The sequence below is a fragment of the Myodes glareolus genome, chromosome 7, assembly GCF_982192425.1.
Source record: "Myodes glareolus chromosome 7, mMyoGla1.1, whole genome shotgun sequence".
NCBI lineage: Eukaryota > Metazoa > Chordata > Mammalia > Rodentia > Cricetidae > Myodes > Myodes glareolus.
Window position 1 is genome coordinate 93196179 of NC_142032.1, and position 25538 is coordinate 93221716.

At 44.9% G+C, this 25538-nt stretch overlaps 1 long non-coding RNA gene across 1 annotated transcript in view; it reads right to left on the reverse strand.

The window, feature by feature from the left end:
- Positions 1 to 4581: 4581 nt before the first annotated feature.
- LOC148121501 (uncharacterized) overlaps positions 4582 to 25538 on the reverse strand; it is a 67729-nt gene continuing 46772 nt past the window's right edge. The window contains exons 2-3 of the long non-coding RNA XR_015738283.1: positions 10708 to 10790; positions 4582 to 5617 (exon numbers count right to left, since the gene is read on the reverse strand). This is a non-coding gene — a long non-coding RNA (uncharacterized LOC148121501). The remainder of the gene's footprint in view (positions 5618 to 10707; positions 10791 to 25538) is intronic.

Genomic DNA, 25538 nt, shown 5'->3' on the forward strand with positions numbered 1-25538 from the left:
TCTCTCTCTCTCTCTCTCTCTCTCTCTTTCTCTCTCTCTCTTCAGAGACCTACTGCATGGTCACATGAGCCATCCCTGCCTGGAACTGGCTGCTCTCAGGACCCGCTGCCCCCTGCCTGCCAGCAATTTTTATTTAATCCATTACATTGGTGCCGTTGCTGAACAGGGGAGAAGGTCTTGTAGATGGGATCTCTGAGGCCAGACTGTAGAAGGTAGCAACGGTAGGCCCATCACTTGCTATGCCATTCACCTTGGCTCATGGTTTCAGAGCAATCAACACAGCATTTGAGAAAGGCATGGTGACTAGAGCAGGGGTAACATCTGGAGCTTGAGTATGGCTGGATCATGTGTTGGGGGTTGGGAAACAGAGACCTCGGTCAGGAGCTAGAAGTGAATCTCACCTTCAAGATCTACCCTTAGTGACCCACTTCTGCTTTGATCTCAAAGGTTCTTTCCCAAATAGCACCAACAACCAGGATATAAATTTTCAAATACATGGGGGACATTTCAGATCCAGACCATGAAGGCTGGAACCTCCATTGTCTTAGTCATCCCTGTTTGGGGTCTAATGTCAGTGGTCTCCTGAGATATAGAGTCACTGGGATTTGTATAAGGCCAGAAACACAAAGAAGAGCTGACATCTTGGTTCAAAGTCAAAAGGCATCTTCCAGTAGAATTCCTCTGCTGTGGAGGTCAGTTTTGACTTTTAAAGTCTTCTATTAATTGGATGAGGCCTACATGGATCATGGAAGGTGACCTGTGTAGGACCCAGGGCAGCTTGGTACACACCTGCCAAGACAGGCTCTGTAGACCAACAGAAGGTAAGCCTGAATCTCAGTTTACCCTAAGGCAACACCTGGTTCCCAGAAAGACCACAAACTGAGACCACCCATGTTCCACCCAGGAACAGACTACCCAAAAGAAATTCCTAACGTTCCAACTATTGTGAATAGGATCTCTTGATGCCTCTTAGCCCAGAACACACCCATCCTCTTTTCGCCAGGACACCCCTAGACAAATGTCAGCCAATCAGGAGTCCTGGACATTAGAAATCCCTCTGCTATTACAAAAACCCTACCCCAACTGTGCTCAGAGCTCTCTGAATGGCATCAATACATTGGGCACATGCAGAGTCTGGGTTCACAACCTTGTGTAAGAATAAAGGCTCTTGGCATTTACATACAGGACTCGGTCTCATTGCTGGTTTGGGGGGAACTCCATGGATCTGGGTATAACAGCCTGCTTTACTTAAAATCTCAAATGTAAAGCTAAGTTTCTTCTGAAATGTTCTCTGATAAGAGCATCCAGAATATTTGATCAAAAATCTGAACACCATGATCCAACCCTGCTCACACATGAAATTAACCATTGCAGGTTATCAGTCCTACTCCGCCACATCTAAAGAGACGGTAGCCTAGTCTCCTCTCCCTAGCAGTTAGCACCACTTATATAACCTTGGGGAAGGGGCTTGTCAATGTGGAGGCTTCTGGGTACTTCCTGAGCCTTGTGAGTTTCATTTATTTCCTGAGTTTTAACGAGCTTCCCTCCAGGAAGGAATGTTTCAAGTCAAAGGCAATAGATACATGACATAAGGTCACAGAGGCATACTATATTGATCAAAAGTTAAAAGTATTTTTGGAAAAAATCTACTGCTGTACATGCATCTACAGGAAAGAGCACAGAACAATGCCAGGGAGTTAGGGCAATAAAGGAACAAGATATTATGAGATGATATGAGTTATGATAAGTCAAGTAACTTCCCGTCCCAGGCCAGAGAAAGCTGTAGCAAATTTTCTACCCTCGAGCCATCTACTGACTGAATGTTTTCCTTTCATTTTTGTAAGTTTTCTTCCATGTTTTCCATTGTTCCTGGTACATCCCTGTCCCCCCAGTCTATAAACAATTTTAAGGTGTTATTAATCAACACTATCAGTGGAGAATATCAGAAGTTAAACAACTACAATGATGGCTACCATCACTTCCTATGGGGTTGACAGCATGTTCTATACTTTGCTATCTCATTGAATTTTAAATGTATTTTACATATGAAGAATCTGAAGCCTTGAGAAATTATTTAACATGTTTTTAACTTCCCCGCTTGGAAAAAAAAAACAGAACTAGAATTTGAACATAGGACTCTGAGATGCCAAAATAAACACATTGACTTGTAGATCTTCTATGGTACCTTTAAGGACCAGAATGAGTTTTGAGTACAACTCTAGGTGCTAAACAAATAGCATCAATCATAATGGAAAAGACGATGTTTCTGGAAGGTGCTATGATGAGTTCAACAATTGAAGGTCACTTTGAAACCACTGCACCCTCCATGGAAAACTGGAGCTCAGCCAGAAGCTGTAAGTAGCAGTCCTCAAGGCTGAGTTTCCCTGGGAGAGCTCCTGGCAGTGAGCTGGATGAACAATTCTAGTTACTAGCAGGTTCATCTGTGCCATAACTCACACTTAGTGAAGTATTGGGCAGTTAGTGTTTGAGGACAGCATCCTGAGGCTTAACAGTCACCAGGAAAAAGCAAGGGTTCCATTTGAGACCCTGCACCAGCCAAGGAATACAACATGAAGTTCTGGTAGGAACTGGCGACTGGGCCAGTGCTGCTTTTCCATGGCAGTGGTTCACTAGAAAATCTGGAGAGATGGGAGAATGGGAACTGTCAATCACCTGCGGTCCTGGAGGCCACCTTGGGTAAGGATGAGAGCTGTCAATCACCTGTGGTCCTGGAGGCCACCTTGGGTAAGGATGAGAGCTGTCAATCACCTACAATCCTAGAGGCCACCTTGGGTTAGAACCTGGCCCCCTGCATATCCTGGTAAATTGCTAGAATTAGAAGTTTCTAGAGTCCCAAATGGCACAGAGATTTTCGATGAAGTAATTTATTAAGAAGACCAAAGAACACGATCCACTTAAACATATTTTTTACTGGGTTCTGGAGGAAAAAGAAAAATAAGTTAGCTAAATTTCACAATTCATTTTAGGCTCTTCCAATGCTTCCAGATCAGACTCAGGTTTTTTTTTCATATTTGTTTCATTTCTAATAGCTGGAGGAGGGAGCCTCTGGGTAAACAGACTATAGACTTACAGTTGGCACCTCTTTCCCTTCTGAGTCTCTGAGACCTCAGCAAGACAGTAAACACCTCTCTGCCTTCATTTCTTCATTTGTAAAATCTAACATTTACGTTTTGACTATTCTTTGAGGAACTGAAAAATGTAAACCTTCACAGATTGAATAGGAATTGTATGTAAAGCCTTCTAAAGAGGCGGTAGCACTCACAGCTTTATTCTCTGCTTGACCTGCATTATAGAACTGCATTATAGAACTCAGGTACGTTGTGATATAAAACATCATAGACTGGAAAACTCCCAAAACGAAAAATGTACAGCAAACGGGGAAAAAAATCTAAGCATCTATGATAAGTCACAGCAGAACACCTAAGAAATTAACATCCAGGTAAGATTTAAGTCAAGGCCCAGAAATCAGGACAGCACAGGGAATATTCTCTTTATGTGATTTGGCCTCATTAGTAACTGTCTAACTGTAACTTAATACCATGAGCTGAGTGGCGAATAAACACCAGAAAGACATTGCTCACAGGTCTAGGGGTTAGGAAGTACAGGATAAACATGCAGTAAATTTGGTATCTAGGGAGGACTCCCCAGCCCCTATGGCTGCCATCTTCTTGCTGGATGTGTCAATCATCTCACTGTCACTATAACAACATACCTGGGATAACATATTGGTTAAAGCTTATTTGGGCTCATGGTTTTGTGGGTTGCTGTCCTACTTGGGTTTCTGTTCCTGTGATAAAATACCACGACCAAAAGCAGTTCTGTAGAGGGAAGTGTTTCTTACACCTTCCAGGTTAGAGTCTGTCGTCTCTAGAAGCCAGGCCAGGAACTTACCAAGCAGAAGCACAGGTAGGAAGCATAAAAGGAAACTGCATACTGGCTCGCTCTCACGACTTGCTCAGACTACTTTCTTATACCCAGAACGACCTGCCAGGGGTGGCACTACCCACAGGAACCTGCGTCCCCCCAATCAATTAAGAAAATGCCCCATAGATATGTCCACAGGCCAGACTGATAGAGGCAAACTGTCAGTTGAGATTCCTTCTCAGATGACTCTACCTTGTGTTAAATTAATAAAAATCTAACCAACACAACCCGTAATTGATTTGCCTCATTGCTTGGAGTCTGTCGGGGCAACACAGCACAGCAGGAATGGGTACAAACGCAGGACCATTATGTCATGAGCCTGAAGCAAAGTGGAGAAACAGAGAAGGCAGGGCCAGGGGCCTAGAGAGATGACTCAGTGGTTAGGACTGCATCCTGCTCTTCCACGGATTGGTGTTCAGTTGCCTACACCCACACAGGTGACTCAAAACTGCCTGTAATTCCAGCTCCAGAGGATGCTGCGCCCTCTTCTGGCCTCCTTGGGTAATACACACATGTGCTACACACATAAATAAGCAGAAACTTTCTAAATAATTTTTTGAAAGAGAAGACACAGAGTTCTACAGGTTCTTTGAGGGCATCACCCAATGACTTCCCACAAAGTCTCACTTCTCACAAGGTAGGAAAGACTAAGTAGCCCTCTGGGCCATCTTTAACAGGGGCTCCACTCCGTGGTCTAATGAGCTCTCCACAGCACTGCCTTCTAATATCGTCACATTGGTGATGAGGTTTTAATGGTTGAATGTGGCACAATCACAAACATTTAGGTCATACCATCTGCCACTGTGGAAGTGGCAGCAGACATAAGGCAGGTATGGTAGCTCAGGCTTAATCTCATCCTTTAGCAGACAGAGACAGACAGATCTGTGTACGTTCAAGGTCAGACTGGTCTATATAGCAAGCTCCAGGCCAGAAAGGACAACATAGTGAAGTTTCAAAAGAAGGAAAGAAAAGTGGATGGAGAAATGGCTCAATGGTGAAGAGTATGTAATGCTATTAGAGAGAACTCGAGTTCAGTACTCAGTACCACCCTGTTCACAACCACCTATAAGCCCGGCCCCAAGGAGAGACCCAATGCTGTCTTCTGGAATCTGTGGACACCTTCACTCATGGGTGTGTGCACACGCACACACAAAGATGTACAGACTCTGATTCTCTGACGCTTAGCCTAGGTGACAACCAACCCTCCAATACCATGTCACGTTCTCTCCTCAAGAGCAACCCTCTCCTTGACAACCGCTTCTATACTTTTCCTTCCCGTTTCACTACTTAAGCATACATCTCTAAGCACGGGCGCTTTGCCTAGTTGTTTCACTTGATATCAACGGAATCTTGGAGTATTTACTCTTTTTAGTCTGGCTTTTCCCCAAACATTTACCAGCACATCACTCCAGATCATTAAATTTTATTGTTGAGGCGCATGTGCTCCCCTGCTCCGGGACCGTCATGAATAATGGAGCGACACGTTCCGCATGCAGATCTCTTGGCACACACGTGCATCGGTTTCTCGAGGACTAAGATGTTCTGTTTTCACCGTGGATTTAGGATCAGCTAGGAGTTGTCAAGGCACCTCCCTGAGGATCTCTTTCAGAGGCTTTCCAGACAGGGTAAACGGAGGAAGAGAGTGAGTATCACCATCCCAGAGGATGGCGGCCTGGACAGAATGAAAGGAAGGGAAAAGAAAACTGTGGCTGTGTCAAGCGCTGACTTTCCCTTTGTTCTGCTTCCGTGTGCCTTGGTGGCTGGCCACGCCCTCCCTGCCATGGCAGACTGACCCCTCAGAAGCCTTGGGCATGTATGTCTCTCCCTTAAGCTGTCTGCATCAATACTCTGTCACAACGATGATAAAAGTTGCTGACACAGGTATGGACCTAGGGACTGATATTGGGGGACTTTAGGACATATATTTTATAAAGGACACAGACTATTCCTTTTCCAGAGAAGCAGCTTTGCATTTTGGCCAGCAGTACCTGAGGAGACCTTCAGTTGGTGCTGACACTCAGCACTTGGTCTTAGCCAGCTTCCAATGTTTTCCATTCTTGTGAACATGGTGGTAACTCACCTGGATTTATATCCCTGGTTAGCACTGGGGTCAAATACATTTCTGTGCATTTATTGTTCATAGGGATAACTCGTTTGTGGAGTGTCTATCAGATCTCCTGCCTGTTTGTTTGTTTGTTTGTTTGGTTGGTTGGTTGGTTGGTTTTTGTTTTGTTTTGTCTTCCATTTTGCACTTGGAGTGATTTAAATGAGAAAAGCTCCCCCACAGGCTCAGGTATTTGAATGCTTGCTCCCCTGTCAGTGGCTCTCTTTGGGGAGAGGTTGTGGGAGGTGCAGTTTTGCTGGAAGAAGTATGTCATTGGGAGTAGGCTTTGAGAGTTCATTACTTCACCCCAATTCCAGTTTGCTCTCTCTGCTTCATGTTTGAAGTTGAAGGCATGGTCGCTCAGCATCCTAATCCATGCCTGCCACTTGTTGCAATGGTTTCCTAGCATGATGGACTCGTAGTCTTCTGGAAGTAACTGGAAGCCAAGTCAAATGCTTTCATCATCACAGCAACAGAAAAGTAACTAACACAGTTGAAAAGGTAACTAATACAGTAGGGACGCCACTAATCCTCTCCTCAGGCAACTGTACCCCAAAGAGACAAAGGTAACTAATACAATAGAAACGCAGCTAATCCTCTCCTCAGGCAACTGTACCCCAAAGGGACATAGATCTTCAGCTGTCCTGGGCTCATTTCTCTAGACTGTTATGCGCCTAACTTAAACCTAAATATTAAAGCTACAGGTTATATCTGTGGCACATGTTGCAAATATTTTCCTTTGTGTTTAGATTTTACTGAGAGTAAAATTTTGCTATTAAAACATGTTTTATGGGCTGGGGACATAGCTCAGTCGGTAGAGTGTTTGCCTAACAAGAACAAAGCCCTGAGATCAGCCCTCAGCATAGCATAAACTGGGCATGAGGCCATGTTCCTGTTAAGAGATGGAGACAGGAGGGTCAAGAGTTCGAGGCCATCCTCAGTTATATAGCAAGTTCAAGGCCAGACAAGGCGATGTGAAATCCTACTTCTAAATACACACACAGGTGTTCAAGATCCTTGTTTGTAAACAGCTCATGAGCATTTTATTGTGTATGGATTTTGAGTCAGAATTTGGAAATCTCTACTCTCACATTCTCAAGACTCTACCCATGTTTTCTTCTACGCTTTCACAGTTTGGTTTTTGTCCATTTACATATCTGACCCATTTCTAGCTTATCTGTGTGTATGGAAAAGGGCAGGGATGTTAGCTGTGCGTCTGCAACTTGGGAGTCCCTAGAGCACTTTTAAGGGGACATCCTCACTGGGTATAGCATTCTAGATTGGCAGTTATGTCCTTCGGTGTTTTAAATCTACATGACATTGGTTGGGATTTCCATTGTTTCTCTTGAGGAGCCAGCAGTCCAGCGACTGCATCTTCAGAAGAAACTTGTCTGCTCCGGCCGCTCTGACTTTTCACTGTTTCCATCACTTATGATGTTTCCCTGTTTGGGGACTTCTTTTTCTCAATCATATGTTTTAATGCAATTCTTACAACTACAAGTCTTTCATCAGTCACACTCTTTCTTGCTTTTCCTTTGTGTTTCTTGCCCTCGGTTGCCTGAGTTCATCCTTTCTCCCTGCTGTCTCTTCCTTCAGTTTTCCTTTCCGTCTCTGCAGCTCTCTGTGGGCTCCTCTGCGTGGCCAGCCAACTGGGATACTAGTTTTGCTTACTGTATTTCCCCTCCTAGAATCCCCACTTTGTTTCTTTTCGCAGCTCCCAAATATCTGCCAAGGCCACCAAGTTTTTGTTATCTTCTTTATTTTTCTGGCTTTTATCCCATCCTTGTCAGCCCTGGAGACTGAACCTAGGGCTTCATGTATAGCAGGCAAGACTCTGCCACCAAGAAAGAGCCTCAGCCCCTGGTCTCTCCTAGAACATAATAGCTCTAGTTATTTTTAAGTCTTATCTAATAACATCACTCTCTGGATGCCTGCAGGATTATTACTGTTATCAATTATTTCTTCCATTGCATTTCCAGGGCTAAGGGGGAAGAATGGGGACTTTGGAATTCTTTTCATCATAGATGCCCTCTGGCTGGCTTAAATGAATTTTCTACTGGGGCCAAGTCTACAAACAAAACCAGTAAATTAAACCAATATAAGGCAATAGGGATGGGTAGGACTGTGGCTAACACATCCCATTTAAAGGCCTTCAGATAGAAAAACTGTAAATTCTTTTCAGTCAAACAAAATGTATCTATGAACTTAATTTGCTTTCCCAATGTCATACAACTGTGGTCCCTTCGTGTGATTAATGTATTCCTGCCCTTCATGGCTTCCATTTGTTCACAGTACAAAGTAGATCATAAATAATGACTGTGAAATCTTGATGCCTGACAACAGCTTATTTATAAAGTCTCTAGTACGGGATTAGAATCTCTGAATGGTTCACATGCCTCAATTTCACATCTCACTGCTGTGCAGACGCTTCTCACAATCTGCCTTTGAGATGAGGAAAGCAAAGCACTATGAGATGATGGGCTGCCAGGGGGCCCTCTACTGCCCACCGCAGAGATGGGCTCACAGCAGAGTGGTCTGTCTCCGGAGCCTGTGGTCTCAGCCAGCGCACAGAGCATTCAGGTACACAGAGGAAGAAGACCAAGGTTTGACAAGCTGGCGCTTTTCCCTTTTGTGTTATGTTGTGGGGGGAGAGGGAGGGGTATGTGTGGGTGTGGATATGTAAAGGGGTGCACACTGAGACCAGAAAACATTAGGTGCCCTGCTCTATCATTGTGTGTGTCACTCCCTTGAGACCACATCTCTCACTACACATGACATGTTGCTCCCAGTTGTTCCTCTGCTGGTGACTGACAAGCCCCAGCCACCCTCCTATCTCTGCCTCCCAGTGTCATGGCTGTGGACATGCAGAAGGCTGTGCCTGAAGTTCTTAGGTGGGGGCTTGAGCCCTATTCCTCATGCTGAGACAGCAACTGTCCTTCCTCCTGGATCATCTCTTTAACCCCTAAAACTCTCGACTTGGTTTTACTTTGTTTGGTAACCACGACATCCACAGAGACAGAAAGAACTATGGTTTTAAGCCAGGCATGGTGGTGCATGCTTTTTACCCCAGGGTGGCAAAGGTGGGCAGGACTCTGTGGGGCTGAGGCTGTCTCAGTCTGCATAGAGAGCTCCGAGCTAGGCAAGGCTACCTAGTGAGAGGATGTCTCTCACAGTAATCACTCTTATTGTGGTTTTAGCTGGGTGTGTGGTGGCTCACATCTGGAGTCCTAGATACTTGGGAGAGTGAGGCAGGAGGATCACTTGAACTCATCAGCATCTATGACAATCTGAGGCAACAATAAGAGAGAAATGAGGGAGAAAGAGAAAGAAGAAGGAGGAGGAAGGGGAGGAAGGGAGGGAGAAAACCAAAAATGTTCTGTTTTGTAGGTACTCTGAGGTCCTCTGTTCCTTAAACCCTGCCATACTTTCATCCTTCCTGTATAAACAGGGATGCATTGGAAGGCCAATTCAATTACTAAATATGTAATTGTTATCTTCATAAATATATCTTGACATTTAATATGCCAGACCTGATTTTTTTATGAGCAAACCAAGTTATCCATAACACATTTTTACGTTCCATAGCTATCAAGATGGCTTCAGATTTATGGAGTGCTAAAAACGTAACTATACCATAAATTTCAATTTTCCATAAAATTGCCTTTTATAAATGAAACAGGAAAAATTATATTTCTGTCAGTGTCTCCTCTCTGGTAGATTAAGAATTCCTGAAAAGTTGAAACTGATCAAAGATTGAGGATCTTTATACAACACTGAACAGGCTCATTGCAAAGTTTATCTGCAGTCCTTCTTGGGGCTATGTCATTGTCCATGCATGCTTGGGACTGGGTAAAACTGAGTTACTAACAAATGGCTTTAGAAAAGGAGCCTGTGTCTCCCCTTGGAACTCAGAAATTCATAGTCTCAGAGTCAGAAGACCAGAGCTTGCTGGTACTGAAATGACCAACATGAGGTGTTAGCTTCCCTGTGGCCAGGCTGTGCTGGGAGCAGGAGCTGGGTGAGCCTGGGGCAGGGAATGGATGATCCTGGGCAGGAGCTGGGTGATCCTGGGGCAGGGGATGGGTGATCCTGGGGCAGGGGATGGGTGATCCTGGGGCAGGGAATGGATGATCCTGGGGCAGGAGCTGGGTGATCCTGGGGACAGGAGCTGGGTGATCCTAGGGTAGGGGAGGGGTGAGCCTGGGGCAGGGGATGGGTGATCCTGGGGCAGGGCATGAGTGATCCTGGGGCAGGGAATGGATGATCCTGGGCAGGAGCTGGGTGATCCTGGGGACAGGAGCTGGGTGATCCTGGGGCAGGGGATGGGTGAGCCTGGGGCAGGGGATGGGTGAGCCTGGGGCAGGGGATGGGTGATCCTGGGGCAGGGGGTGGGTGAGCCTGGGGCAGGGGGTGGGTGAGCCTGGGGCAGGGGGTGGGTGAGCCTGGGGCAGGCGGTGGGTGAGCCTGGGGCAGGAGATGGGTGAGCCTGGGGCAGGGGATGGTTGAAAACCTGCATCTGTAAAGCTTCTGGTGCTGGAAGGCTTCTTGTCCTCAGAGCTCCCACCTAGGATGTTGGAGCCTTCATAGTGAGCCTCAGCAGACTCAGCAGCTCCCAGGAGCAAGGGGTACTCAAGAAGCCCACATAGAAGAGAGCTCACCATGGTGAGAACAGGGACAGGGCATCCACGTGAGATTGGTGGCTTCCGTTGTCACACCCAGAGGTCTCAGCAGGTTTGGAGAGCTAGAGAAGAACAGAACACCGAAAGAAATGAATGGGATCATAGAAGCCAGTCAGAAAGCCAAAAAAACACCAAGTGCATTTGAGAATATCTAAGAAAAACCTCAAAAAAAGAATCAAACCACACTTGTTATTCCTTTGGGACACTTTAAGAACTAACCACGCCCACCTCAGCTACTTCTGACCTTGTCGCCATCCAGGCTTCTCTCTTTCCTGTCCGTCTCTTACCGTGTGCACATGTGTTTTCCCTCTCTCTCTATGTTTGTCTATGTCTCCCCTTCTTTAAGTAATAAATGTTTAGCTTTATGTATAGCCTTATGTTCATTTACTCTGCCATCCACCGCATCCAGCCGCCTGACTCTGCCGCTCGCCCGGGGACCCTGACTCCCCCGGCCGCATGGCACTGCCACCCTGGAGATCTTGCGGAGACCCACAGCCACTAGCAGCTGCTCCTCGAGCTGCCCGGGACATCCCATCATCATATTATTTTTAAAAAGAACAATAACACTACCATTCTGCTGTGTTTTAAATACAGGTAATGTACCTCAAAAGTCTGTGTTCAGACTTGATCTACAGGGCTGTGCTATAGAAAAGTGCTATGGGTCTTTAGAAAATGGGGCCATGGGAGATTGTTAGGTCATTGTGGAATTGTCCCTGGAAGGTGTTGTGGGACTCCAGTTTCTTCCTTTTCCTGCTCACTCCCTGGTTCGCAGTAGGTGGGCTGCTGTGCCACACGCCCCCACCATCTGCCACCCCGATAGAGGGCCAAAGAGCTGGCGCCATCTGCTCTTGTACTGGAACCTTTATAAGTTTGGCCACATATGTCTTTCCCTTTATAAATTCATGGCTTCCGGTATTTTGTTACAATGACGGAAACCTAAGTAATATATAGCCACAGTTCACACTTAAATAGAAACAAACTAAAACCTCTAACTGTTTAAGAAGAAATGAGAAAACTGGAGAGAAGAGTCATTGCCAGTTGCGTTTTCCATTTTTCCCTCCCTCCCACTCATTTCAAGCTTCCCTCTCCTCCCTGTAGCCATCTGCTGGGGGCAGGGCGCTGATCACTCCTCCCACTTCCTGTGGATAGAACCTCTTTGGTTCTATCTGGAAGCATTTCTACTTCCAGCCTTAGTTTGGCATCCTGACAGAAGAACTTCGAAGGAGCACCGGAAGAGTAAAATTTAAAAAGCGCCATTCCTTTACCTGGAAATTGTGAGGCGCTTCTGCCCCGCCAAAGCCGAATCCCACTAGTAGCTTGTCTAAGATAACGCCCCCAGTACAGGTGACGGCAGAACCTAACCACTGGAAAACCAAGTCCTCAGTTACTGAACTTCTAAATAGATCAGTCCTGAAATCTCTCCCTTAGACTTCTTTTGTAGAAAATAAGAACATCTCCAGGCCATTGGATCGAAACATTCCACTATTTGTTGCAAAAAAAAAAAAAAAAAAAAAAAGACCCCTAACTGGTGTGGAAACTATTAGGAAGATGACGAATGAAAACACTGTACATTGAAAACCTATATAGATAGGGTGGACTTGCTTGTCTGTCTATTCATTAGATAGAGGACATTTCTATTTTTTTTCAACTTTTTGGCTTTTAGGAATAATGCCTTAATCAGCTTATATATACAAGTCTGTGTGTAGACACATTTTCTTGTCTTTGGAGTATGTGCCTAGAACTGGTTTTGATGGGTTATAGAACTGCGTTTGACCTTAAACACTAACAGACTGTTTTCCAGAGTGACTACATTGTTTCGTATTCTCCACAGCCTTGTCCACATCTGCTACTATGTCTTTGCTTTAAACTAAAGTCACGTTAGTGTGTAAAATATCTCACCACAGTTCTGATTTGCATTTCCATGATGACCAGAGAGCGCTTGTAATCACAATCCTGTACTGAAGCCCTCGCAGGAGAGGAGATATTCTTAAGAGAGACACTTTTGCCCGCTCCACTCAGCTATCGGGTCTTTTAGTTTTTACTTACAAACTAGGCATGTCTAATAAGCATTCAAGAACTAGAGCTGGGCTGAGCAGATGGTGCAGCAGTTAAGAGCACTTGATGCTCCTGCAGAGGGTCTGGGTTCAGCTCCCATTGCCCACACCAAGCAGTTTACAACTGCCTGTAACTCTAGTTCCCAGGGATCCGACGCCCACTTCTAGCCCCCAGAACCCAGTGCATGTAGTGTACAGACATACAGACAGACAAGTGCACATACACATAAATTTTTTTAAAGAATCTTTAAAAAAAAATAATTAACACTAAAATTGACCTCCAGAGAAAAGCTACAGAAGGCTTGGCTCTGCTCTACTGAAGAAAGGGATGACCAGACAAAAAACTCCGCTGGTCCTGGAATAGGTGGGAATTTTACCTCCCACGGGACCCATTTCTTGTCTCCTTCCTAAAAGAGAATCTTTAAAAACCCATTTTCTTCAGCCAGACATAATTTAAAAAAATGATGTATATAATGAGGGAACTCTCTCTTAATGGGGCAGAGTCAACCTGGGTCAGCTCCCCCTCCCCCTGGGGAAGGACAAGTCCTGCCTCATAGCCAAACTCGAAGAGATTCTGGCCTGATTTATGTTCTCTAGGAACGGTAAGACGGCCACAAGTATGGTGGGGGAAGAAATTGCCTTCTCTCCACGCAAATTTGGTCAAATCAAAAATAAAATCCTTCTCCTTTACCATTTCTGTGTCCTGATTTCTTTCAAACTCCTGGAAAACGAAGGCAGCAGACTGTGGGCTGTGCATGTGGGGTAGCCTTTCACGTCTGCTGGCGAACTTTGTACATACGCATATTTTCTTTGAATAAATGTCTATTCATGCTCACGGGCCATTTTAAAACTGTATTGTTTGCCGTTTCATTATGAAGAGACTTTATGTGGTCTCGACAAGTGACATAATGACTGTGTGGTGTGTGAGTCTTTCCCTTCACCCTGGGAGCCGTCTTCCGGCTTTATTGATGGTATCCTTTGAAATTCAAAGGATTTTGGTTTTGAGTCCAGTTTTTTTTCTTTCTTTTGTTACTTAAGCTTTTGATGTCATATCTAAGAATCCATTGCCTAACCCAAGGTCATGAAGATTTTTATCTGAGTTTAATAATTTAAAATAATATACTTGTGATAATTTTATATGAAGCATAAAAATCTGTAATAGTTAAAGTTATCCAATGTATAGCATGGAACTGGGGAGACAGTTTAGTTGGTAAAGTGCTTGCCATACAAACACGGGGACCTAAGAACAACCCCCAGAACCCACATTTAAAAGTCTGGAGTAAAGGCCATCTAATGAAAACCCCAACACCAAACATAAGAAACCCTCGTTTGAGATGTTGGTCAGAACTGCCCAAGTCTCCCAAAACTTTACAGGCTATTGATGTTGTCCTTGATTGCCCGTCCCCAAAAGATGAAATGCTAGTCCCTATTGCCAATGACACCATGCACTCGGACAAAGGGTTCAGAGGCCCCTAAGTTGGGCTAGTCTGAAAGGGCCCTCCCTGAGGACCAGCTTTCATGGGACCAGAAGATGCCAGACAAGCCTCCAAAAAAGGGAGACTATGAACAGTCCTACCCAGCTCTGACACCCATGAATCACAACGACAACTGGCTGGTAAGACAACCCTGAGGAGACAGTGGCATGCATACTTGGCATTAACCAACAGCTCTCTAATTGGACTTAAGACCTGCTCAATGAGAGAAAACATGCTTGGTACTGGACATCTAGCCAACTACCAGGGCCAGTGAAGTCATGGATCTCAGAAGAGAATCTACGACCACCACTTTACTAAACCATCATAATCCCTAACTACACTCTAAATATTTATCCTTATACCCACAGATAAGTGTCCTCACCAGTACCATCAATAAAGCAGAAGAACAAGGAAACTTCTCTTTGCAACATATGACAACCATTGCAGAAAAAACACCCAATCAAAATGCAGAGTTGTGGGGTACAGTCTTTTTATTTTAATGTTTGTTTTTTATCAATAATTTATTTTTATTTTATGTGCACTAGTATTTTGCCTTCATGTGTGTCTGTGTGAGTGGTGTCAGATCTTGAAGTTACAAGCAGTCTTAATGGATACATCTACAGAACAACTCCGACTCTCAGGGAACATTGTATGAAAGAAAGCCAAGAGATTTGCTGTGAGATTGTGTCTCCTGGGAATGTCAGAAGCTATTTATACCCATGAGGTCTTACCAACATGACTGACTAAACCTGAGTTGAACAAGGACAATAACTACAGACATGCTACATCAACAGGGAATTATTCCTGAGGCCTCAACTCTACGTAAAGAACCACAGGCAACTAAGGAATTCTGAGAACAGAAGAAATGGTCTTTCCTTAAGATGAGCATACCAATCCGTTATCCAATACCAAATGGTCAGTCCTGAAAACACACATTCCAGTCGCATTATACAGACCGAGCAGGTTGTACTTGTGTATTTAGGAATATATATATATGTGTGTATGTATGTATGTATGTATGTATATGTATGTATGTAACAACAGTTAATTAAAAAGAGACTATGAACTTAAAAGAGAACAAGAAGGGAATTTGGAGGGAGGAAGGTGGAAAATTAGGTGATCATACTATAACCTCAGAAAATACATATTTTTTAGAGCCTGGTGTGGTATTACACACCTGTAGTTCTGAAACTTAAGGAAGTGGAAACAGAGGGTTCTCTGGGGCTCACTGGCCTTCCAACCTAGCCTACTTGGTAAGATCCAGGCCATAGAGAAATTTCCCCCCCCCAAAAAAGGGGGGGTAAACAACACCTAAGGACCAATAGCTGAGATTGTCCTCGGAACTTCACAAACATACACATGCAACCTAACCCACAGACACGCATGCACCTACAAACTAACACAAAAATACATCATCTGTCAGAAACTTAATATGCTCCCTGCTATTAGCTGGTCCATGAGAGAGCACTGGAAAAGGGTACTGCTATTATCCCCATTGTATAGCATGAGTCTCGAAGAAGCCACATAACATTTCGGGTAACTATTTGTACCAAACAGAGGTAGAATTTGAATTTAGCCAGTAAAGCTCAGAATCCATGCTTCTAATCGCAAGGCTTTCTCTTCAGACATCTGTGGTTTCAACACAAAAGAGAAACTAAGATAAAACAAAACACAGTTATGTGTCTCTTTTCAAAAATAGTGTAGGAATACCTGTATGCCCACGTGCATGTCAGTGGGCCCATACTTTATGACCTATACGGAGGAACTGGCATGGGAAGTACAGGTAACAAAAGAAGAAATGGGTGACTTGGACTCACTTAGAATAACAACCTTCTGCGCGTGGGCGGACGCCGGGGAAGACAAGGAAAAGCAGCCCTTGGGATGAGAGGAAGAGCAGGGACTCAGCAGCTCATTGGGCTCACATCTAGGATACATAGTGTCGGAACTCAGCAAGAAAAGACAGCCAACCTGCTTTGAAGATGGACAAAGGACTTAAACACAGTTCTCTGAAGAGGTCAGGAAGTATTCCAAAAGATGCTCGGTTTTACTGTTAGAGAAATACAATCACCACAGTTAAATTCTGGCACTCAGGAGCCAGAGGCAAGCAAATCTCTGTGAGTTTGGGGTCAGCCTGGTCTATAGAAAATTCAGGGTCATCCAGTGCTACAGAGTGAGACCTTGTCTAAAAAAGATAAAAGAAAAAGACAGAAGAAGAAGGAGAAGGAGGAGAAGAAGAAGAAACTCAATTTGTTTGGACAGTTACTATTTACTATTTAAAATGAAAATGGAAATCCATGGTGAAATGGTTATGGAAACTAAAAATTACATCAGCTACTCACAGAAATTAACACAGTATATCCTCTGTAAAACTGTGTGTTGGTTCTTCAAGACATTAAAATCATAATTACCACATGATACAAAAATTCTGAGTATAAACCCACAGGAATTGAAAGTTGGATGTCAACGAGATGTCTATGCAACCAAGTTAATGGGATCATTATTCACAATAAGTCCATAAAGGAAATAATCTAAGTGTCCATCAACAGATAGATGTAGGCACAAAATGAGGAGTATAATTCAACCAACTCCAGGATGGCAAGATGGCTCAGTGGGCAGAGGTACTTGTTTCTTTAAGCATGATGACCTGATCCCTAGATCCCATGGTAGAAGGAGAAAACCGACTCTCTCAAAGCTGTCCTCGGATCTCCAAATGTATGCTGTGGTATCCATGCCCCTTCTCACACATGTGTACACCACACACCACACACACACACACACACACACACACACACACACACACACAAGAATAATAACGAAAGAAGATTCTGATGCATGCACTACAACACAGATCAACTTTGTGGACCTTATACGGTAAAAGAATCTAGTTACAAAAAAGACAACAGCAATGTGCTAAGTATTTACAGTTCATTATAAAATAGCAGAGTGGTGGCCGCCAGGGGCTGAAGAAACAGGAGGAGGTGTTATTAGTGAGTGTGGAGCCTCAGTTCCGCAAGACGAAGAGTCTAAAAACAGATTACACAACATGAACATTGCACTCAACGATTCTAAACTGTCTTCTTTTTAAATAAAATGCTTAAGATAACGTGGTGGTTAGCATTAGAAACTTGGCAGGCTCTAGAGTGGACTAGCAGGCCAGTCTCTGTCCGTGAAGAGCTAACTGAGATGGGAAGACCTTCCCTAAATGTGAGCAACTCCATCCAGTAGCTGGAGTCCCAGACTGAAGAGGAAGGAGGTAGCTGAGCACCTGCATTAATCTCCCCCAGCATTCTGACCGCAGGTGTGGGTGTGACCAGCTGCCCGGCACTCGGGACACACAATGTCTTCCCTACCATGATGGACCGTACCTTCAAATTGTGAGCAAAAACAAGGCCTTCCTCCTTTAAATTGCTGCTGTCGGGTGTTTTATGACCACCTTGAGAAAAGTAGCTAATACAGACAATAAATTTTCTAACATGTGTATTTACCACAATGAAGTGTTTTCCTAAAACTTAAGGGCTCTAACAAAAAAGCCTGCAGTGAATGTTTGGGGCAGGAAATAGACCCTCCCAGGAACAGTCTTTGAAGACAGCCGCACACTTCCCTAAAGGAGACTGGACAAAAGCTTGGGTCACAGTTGAACTACTCAAGTCACCAAGGGAAAAATTCTACCAGACCGATTCTCTCCTACCTGCCCCGCCCCCGCTCCAACAGCAGAGCTCCATGTCTCCAGCCCAGTGTTGGACAAATATTTAAAGACTAGTTTGCAGAAGTGGCATCTATTGGCCTGCCTGGAGTGTCCACATGTCCTCATCTAGCTCCAGGACCCGGCAAAGCCAAGGGCTCTCTAGCCAATCTCACTAATTAGCAGGAGTTAAGGTTTTCGCTGTGTCCACAAATGGTATGGATGGTGGTATTTCTGCTTAGCTGATCGGAAAATTGTAACACTCTGGTTTCTGTGTTTTCGGCCGCTTATAGCTGAGTATTCATTAATTATGCAAAACAGGCTTCTGGGGACCTATTCTATTGCCTTAATTAATATTGAGTGCCGCTGGCCAATTAGCAGCCTTCTTGCTTATTGTGGAAGGTTGCTATGAGATCTGCCAAACAGGGCTGGCTCCCCACATGTCTCCTCTCTTGGTCTCCAACTCTGCTCCATGATAGCAGCCAGGCACAATTTGATCAGTCAAGCCAAAGGCATGGGCTTCCTTTCTTCCTTGAGCTTGTTGCAACCTGGCCATTCATTGTCCCTGAAGGCATTGCCCCTCCAACAGTGGAGTTGCTCATTAAAATGCAGAAGTTCTAGCCCTAGGTCCTGCCCGACCTCAAGAGAGAAAATTTGCATTTTCACAAAAATCCCCTGTGCCTCAATGCATATTAAAATTAGAAGTCATTGATGTGCGAGACACATCCAGGATTTTGCATCTTGCAGTCCCTGTCCCTTCTTGGTCTAGCCACCTCCTGATCATTGCCTGTAGATTCCTAAACTTCCCTCCTGCCGTGCATACTTCCTTGCTCTCTTTTGTCAATTCCAACATGCGACCCTTGCATAGCGCATATCTCAGGGACATCTTTGCAGCACTGGCCATGCCGGAATCCTGCATCTACCCTCTTATGGCCGCTCCCTTTCCTTGGCCAGGGTAGAAAGCACAAGAGTGTCTTTCTTCAGCATCATCTACTCTCCTGCCCCACACAGATTACCTTACCAATGCTGAGATTTCTGGGCTACTGAGGAGCCCTCTACCTAGCCTTTGCAGCCTTCTTCCAAACGGTCTCTTGTCAAAATTGTCTCTTTTGGCAGCCTCTTCTCTCCTCTTACCCCACAGAGAATTCAAACCAACTGGACATCACTGCCTTTTTGTTCCCTTAGAACGTACTTATGTATTTAACCTTCCTCTTTCCCCAAATCTGAGGACACCAAGCCAAGGCTCCTGGCAATCCACCTGCCACACCCTGTGTCATCTGACTGCATTCCTGGAACTCCTTAAGTTTGTCAAATCTTACCAACCAATCAGAAGTCCCCAGAACACAGCACACTCTCTCCCGTCCCCTGGGCAGGCAAATTCCATTTCTGCCGTGGTGTCTCTCACACTCCTCTGGTTAGCTGCTATCCATCCTGTGAAAATCATTTCCAACTTAATCTCTTCCTGAGATTTTTAACTGTACTTCTGCTATGACTTAAGTGTCTTCTATGTGCTAGAGGCTATATTTTAGATAATTATTTGTACTCCCGGTGTGGCTAGCTATCTTTGCTGCTTCACCTCCTTCCATCCTTAATTAACCTTTGAAGAACTGTTACTATGTATCCTTATTTACAGGGGAAAACTCAAGTTCAAAGCAGTCAAGTAATGTGACCAAGGTTGTATTGGTTACAGGAGTCAAGCAGAGATCTGTGACTTTGAACTCTTAGTATTCCAACTACGATGGTACGGTGTCCATGCCCACGGCACACTGTGCCCACCAAGGCTCTGTCTCCAGTGTTCATGTCTCTACCTGTCTCTTCTAGTAAAATGGATTAATGTAGTCCCTGAATTCAGGGTGTTTTGCCTCTTTTTAGTGTAACCCATGTGCATGGCTCAGGGCTCTACGTGTTAACTGAGAAGTGGACAATATGAGAGTCTTAGCTCAGTTCAGCTGTCATAACAAAATAACACAGAGCGTTGGGCTTCAACGGAAGACGTTGGATTTGTGGAGACAGATAACACCAAGACGCAGGTTCTGGTAGGTTTGCTCTCTGCCTTCTCTTCCCAGCTAGCAGGTGCTTCAAACGGCATCTTACACTCTCATTTCATCTTAACCACCTCAGCATACTAAAGATTTAAAGGTTAGGTATGTGGAATGGGGAATTGAACCCAGGATCTTGTGAGTGCTAGCTGAAGGCTCTACCACTAAGCTGCATGCCCATCTCTAAGGACTTAAGGTTAGTGTGTAGACCAGGAAAGCAAGATTAGGTTCAGAGCAGCGATGCAGGCTACCCCACTGTCTCTGTAACAGTGTGGCATGAACTCTGGCCACAGTGGAGCCAGAGCAGCTCAGATTTCCTAAGCTTCTGGAAAGGCCTGACAAGGTCCAGCAAAGTATCACAGAGGAGGGCTCTTAAGGGGCGCACAGACTATGCATTGAAAAGATGGCAAAGAGCATTTCTGTCTGGAGGACAAAATCACGGGTTGCATGGTATAGTCCGATTCAGAGAGCTTAGGAGACAAGGGCCTGGGAAAAGAGGCTTGGCCATCAGAGCCCTGCAGGCTCTGCTCAGGACAGGGGATGCCTCAGAGTGTGCACAGCTTCTCATCCCTCCCGTCGCTGCTGGTGGGGTCTGAGGTGGACTCAAAGTTGAAAAGCCCTGCAAAGGAGCTGTCAGGAGGAGAGGCTAGTGATGGATTAGTGATGTCTGCTGTGACGCTGGGTAGAGGGGGACAAATAGCAACAGGAATGCTGTAAGTTTGCCTCTCTGTTAGAGAGCCCACTTTCCTAGCCTAGGCACACACAGTAGGACTCCGATGCACACAGATCTACAGAAATGCCCCCACTTTTGCCCACAGTGCCCCCATGTTTCTCCTCCTGCTCTGCTTTTTCCTGACTTGGGCCATGATCTGAAACCCTTCCTGCTGCCCAAGCTGCGGGTACACATTGTAAAAAACTGCCATCTCCCAACCAGGGCCCCATTTCCCAGTGGGCCCAGTCTACTCCACAGCCATTCAGAGTGGGATGCACCTAGAGTTGGACAGAGCAAAGCTTTCCAGTCTATGTTCATCTTTTTCCTGACACTCCAAAGCAGCTCGCTGGTGCCCACAGCTTGTCAAAGTGACTCTACTTCTGACTTCGCCTTCCTAGCTCAGCCTGACTTCACCTTCCTAGCTCAGCACTCAAACACTCAAGGCCAGGCAGTAATAATGGGCATATCTTTTGTCCTGATCTATGTTCCTTCTTGTGGCCTCTGATGGCAGCCACCCAGAAAACCAAGTCTCCTTACATATTAATGAAGAAAAGCAGGTCCTGGAGAGACAATGGGTGTTGACCATACTATGATCCCTAAGCTTCTATCAGAAGATTACAGGGAATTAAAACTAGGAAAGACACGTGAGACTGCATAAATTCCACTCCAGATCTACCCACTGGTGACCCTGGAGAGCAAACTAGTTATGTAAATCTAATAGCCCTTCACTATGAGATTCCCAGAGCCGGGTACTCTGCACACACTGTCATACAGACCCTTCACTATGAGACCCCCAGAGCCGAGCACTCTGCACACACTGTCATACAGACCCTTCACTGTGCAGACCCCCATAGCCGAGCGCTCTGCACACACTGTCATACAGACCCTTCACTGTGAGACCCCCAGAGCCGGGTACTCTGCACACACTGTCATACAGACGCTTCACTGTGAGACCCCCAGAGCCGAGCGCTCTGCACACACTGTCATACAGACCCTTCACTGTGAGACCCCCCCAGAGCCGGGTACTCTGCACACACTGTCATACAGACGCTTCACTGTGAGACCCCCAGAGCCGGGTACTCTGCACACACTGTCATACAGACGCTTCACTGTGAGACCCCCAGAGCCGAGCGCTCTGCACACACTGTCATACAGACCCTTCACTGTGAGACCCCCCAGAGCCGGGTACTCTGCACACACTGTCATACAGACCCTTCACTGTGAGACCCCCAGAGTGAGCACTCTGCACACATTGTCGTAAAGACCCTTCACTGTGAGATCCCAGAGCCGGGTACTCTGCACACCCTGTCATATTAACCTTCACACTGAGTCCAAGGCTGTGTTGTGTGCAAGTGCACCAATTGTGATGATGCTTCTTGTATGTTGTTACTATTCTCTGTTTTCCTTCCTTGGAAAGCAAGATAGATTCTCTATGTACATGAATCAAAGCAGCTTCTTTCTCCACCCTTAATGCCACACTAGAAATACATTAGTAATCACAAAGGCTGAGAAGCCCTCCTTTGACAACACTGACTGGCACTCCCAGGTTTCTTATCTGTGTATGTTCAAGCCTCAGTACAATCCTGTGAAACAGATGTTGCTGAAGATCAGAGAACTGTGCAGAGAAGAGTTAAAGAACTGGTCCAAGGCTAAAGTGATAGATGCAGACAGTCAAACTTGAGGTCACTAGGTGACATTGACCGTCCCACAGGAAGGCAGGATAACAGCCAAGTCACACCTAGGTGGCAAAACAACTCAGTTCCATTCTCTTCCTGGATCAAATTTGGTGGGGTTTTCCAAGAACAGTAAAATCATCCCATGCATAACCTAAGCTCTGCCCACAGGTAGGGAGTGTCGCCATGGTGAGTCGAGCGCTTTTCGGCGATCTTGGACCTATCACAGAGTACCAGTTGGTCACAAATACTGTAGAAAATGAAGAACAATCAAACCACCTGGACACAGAGCAGAAGTGAAAGAAGCAGAGACACTGGTGGGAAACCCGTCCAGTTGGATTTCCCGCAGTTGTGAAAGTGAGCCAAGAAGCCCCTCGCAGAAAGCTGAAATCACAGCCAATGCAAAGAAGGTTCTGTAGCCTTGTCAGAGCCCATTAAGATGGCCACATTAGGGAGCAGATGGCAACTCCATGGAATGTCCACTGTTAATTGGAAGACTTATCTGTTGCTTGCTTGCTAGGACACACACACCACACCACAATCACACCCCCCTCATATACACACACATTCAAAGCAGGTGGAATCTGGTTGGCCTCTGGAACACATTTGAACAGGATGTCTCCTAGGATGCCAGTGATGAGCTAGGTCATTAGACTTCAGTTAATTCAAGGTCCCGTTTGATAACCGTCTTGGCAATGCTGGACTAAGCAGCTGTATCTCACCAAACTCTGTAGGGCCTAGAATGTATTCAAATAACAGTGAGTCTCCAGAGAATAAGAGAACAGAATTTCTGAATTTCCTTCCCTATGGTGCCACATGGGACACACAGGGACTCCTGTCTGTAGCATAACCTCCAATATTTCTTCTCCTCCTCAACATTCTAGCTGCTGAGGCCTCTCCCAGCAGACTCCACCCAGGTTAAGTCTGCAGTCGACTTGATCAGGGAAGGGGAATATGAATGATACTGGGGACCTTGAGAAAACTTCATGAATGGCTTTAGTTGCACCCAACTCCCAGAGTCCCTCTGGCCCACAATCCTCTCTAGCCACAGTTTGGCTCCATCCATATAGCTGGACCTCTCTTGTCCAGGTTCCCTACCAACCACTTGATTTCTTTTTATTTTTCTATTTTATTCTTTGTATTAACATCTAATAGTTTATTATTGTAGTTGTTTTGTGTTTTTATTGATTTGTATTGAGCTCTACATTTTTCTCTGCTCCCATCCCTTCCTCGCCCCTCCTCTTCAACCCTCTCTCAAGGTACCTATGCTCCAAATTTACTCAGGAGATTTTGTCTTTTTCTACTTCCCATGTAGATTAGATCCATGTATGTCTCTCTTAGGGTCCTCATTGTTGTCTAGGTTCTCTGGGATTGTGATTTGTAGGCTGGTTTTCTTTGCTTTATGTCTAAAAGCCACTTATGAGTGAGTACATATGATATTTGTCTTTCTGAGTCTGGGTTACCTCACTCAATATGATGTTTTCTAGCTCCATCCATTTGCCTGCAAATTTTAAAATGTCATTATTTTTTTTCTACTGTGTAGTACTCCATTGTGTAAATATAACACATTTTCCTTACCCATTCTTAAGTTGAGGGACATTTAGGTTGTTTCCAGGTTCTGGCTATAACAAATACTGCTGCTGTGAGCACATGTCCTTGTGGCACGATTGGGCATCTTTTGGATATATACCCAAAACTGGTATTACTAGGTCTTGAGGAAGGCTGTTTCCTAATTTTCTTAGACATTGCCACACTGATATCCAAAGGGGCTGTACCAGCTTGCACTCCCACCAGCAATACAGGAGTGTTCCCTTTACCCCTTTTCCCCACAACCTCTCCAGCATAAGTTGTCATGTTTTTGATCTTGGCCATTCTTACAGGTATAAGATGGAATCTCAGAGTTGTTTTGATTTGCATTTCTCTGATGACTAAGAATGTTGAGCATTTCCTTAAGTGTCTTTTGGCCATTATAGATTCCTCTGTTGAGAGTTCTCTGTTTAGGTCTGACTCCATTTTTTTTATTGGATTATGTGTTCTTTTGGTGACCAAAAATTTCTTGAGTTCTTCATATATTTTGGAGATCAGACCTCTGTCTGATGTGGGGTTAGTGAAGATCTTTTCCCATTCTGTAGACTGCTGTTTTGTCTTGTTGACCGTGTCCTTTGCTTTACAGAAGCTTTTCAGTTTCAGGAGGTCCCATTTATTAATTGTTTCTCTCAGTGTCTGTGCTGCTGGGGTTATATTTAGAAAGTGGTCTCCTGTGCCAATGCATTCAAGTGTACTTCCCACTTTCTCTTTTATGAGGTTCAGTGAAGCACTTGATTTCTGCGCTGGACCTGAGACCAGCTCTATCTGTCAGACTCCTGACCTTGGTGCCTTTCTTGTCATTTTCTCCCCAGGGACAGTGTTCCACCCCCAGGTCCTAGGTCCCTTCCTGGAACCTCCTGCAGCTGGAATGCTCACTGGGATTGCTGCCAACTTCTCTCAGAAGTGATGAGAAGTCCTGGGGCTTCCCTTGATGTTATGTTGGCTGAGTGGTATGGGAGCCATTCTGACAACTTAGATTTGGGAAGACAAACAAGACAGTACATCCAGTCAATAGCTTTGAGTTTCATAGATCATTATGACTTCAAAAATACTCTTGAGGAATTGATATTGTTGGCAACTGAACAACAGGCAATGTAAAATTAACAATAATCTGTCACTGCCATCCTTTCTTGTAAAATGTTACATCTTTTTTTCTTTCCCTGAGACAGGGCCTGGTGTAGCCCAGGCTGTCCTTGAACTCACTGTAGAGTTGAGGATGACCTTGAGTTTCTGAACTTCTTGCCTTTGCTTCCCAGATGATAAGAAGGTAACACCACATCTAATTCATGTAGTGTTGGGGATCCAACCCACAACTTCATGTGTTCTAGGCAAGATACTGTATCTTGATACCAAAAAGGGAGTGGGGATATTAAGTGAAGTAACCCAGACCCAGCAAGACAAATATCATATGTACTCACTCAAAAGTGATTTTTAAACATGAATCAAAGAAAGATCAGCCTACAATTCACAACCCCAGAGAACCTAGACAACAATGAGAACCCTAAGAGAGAGATACATGGGTCTAATCTACATGGGAAATAGAAAAAGACAAGCTCTCCTGAGTAAATTGGGAGTGTGGGGATTATGG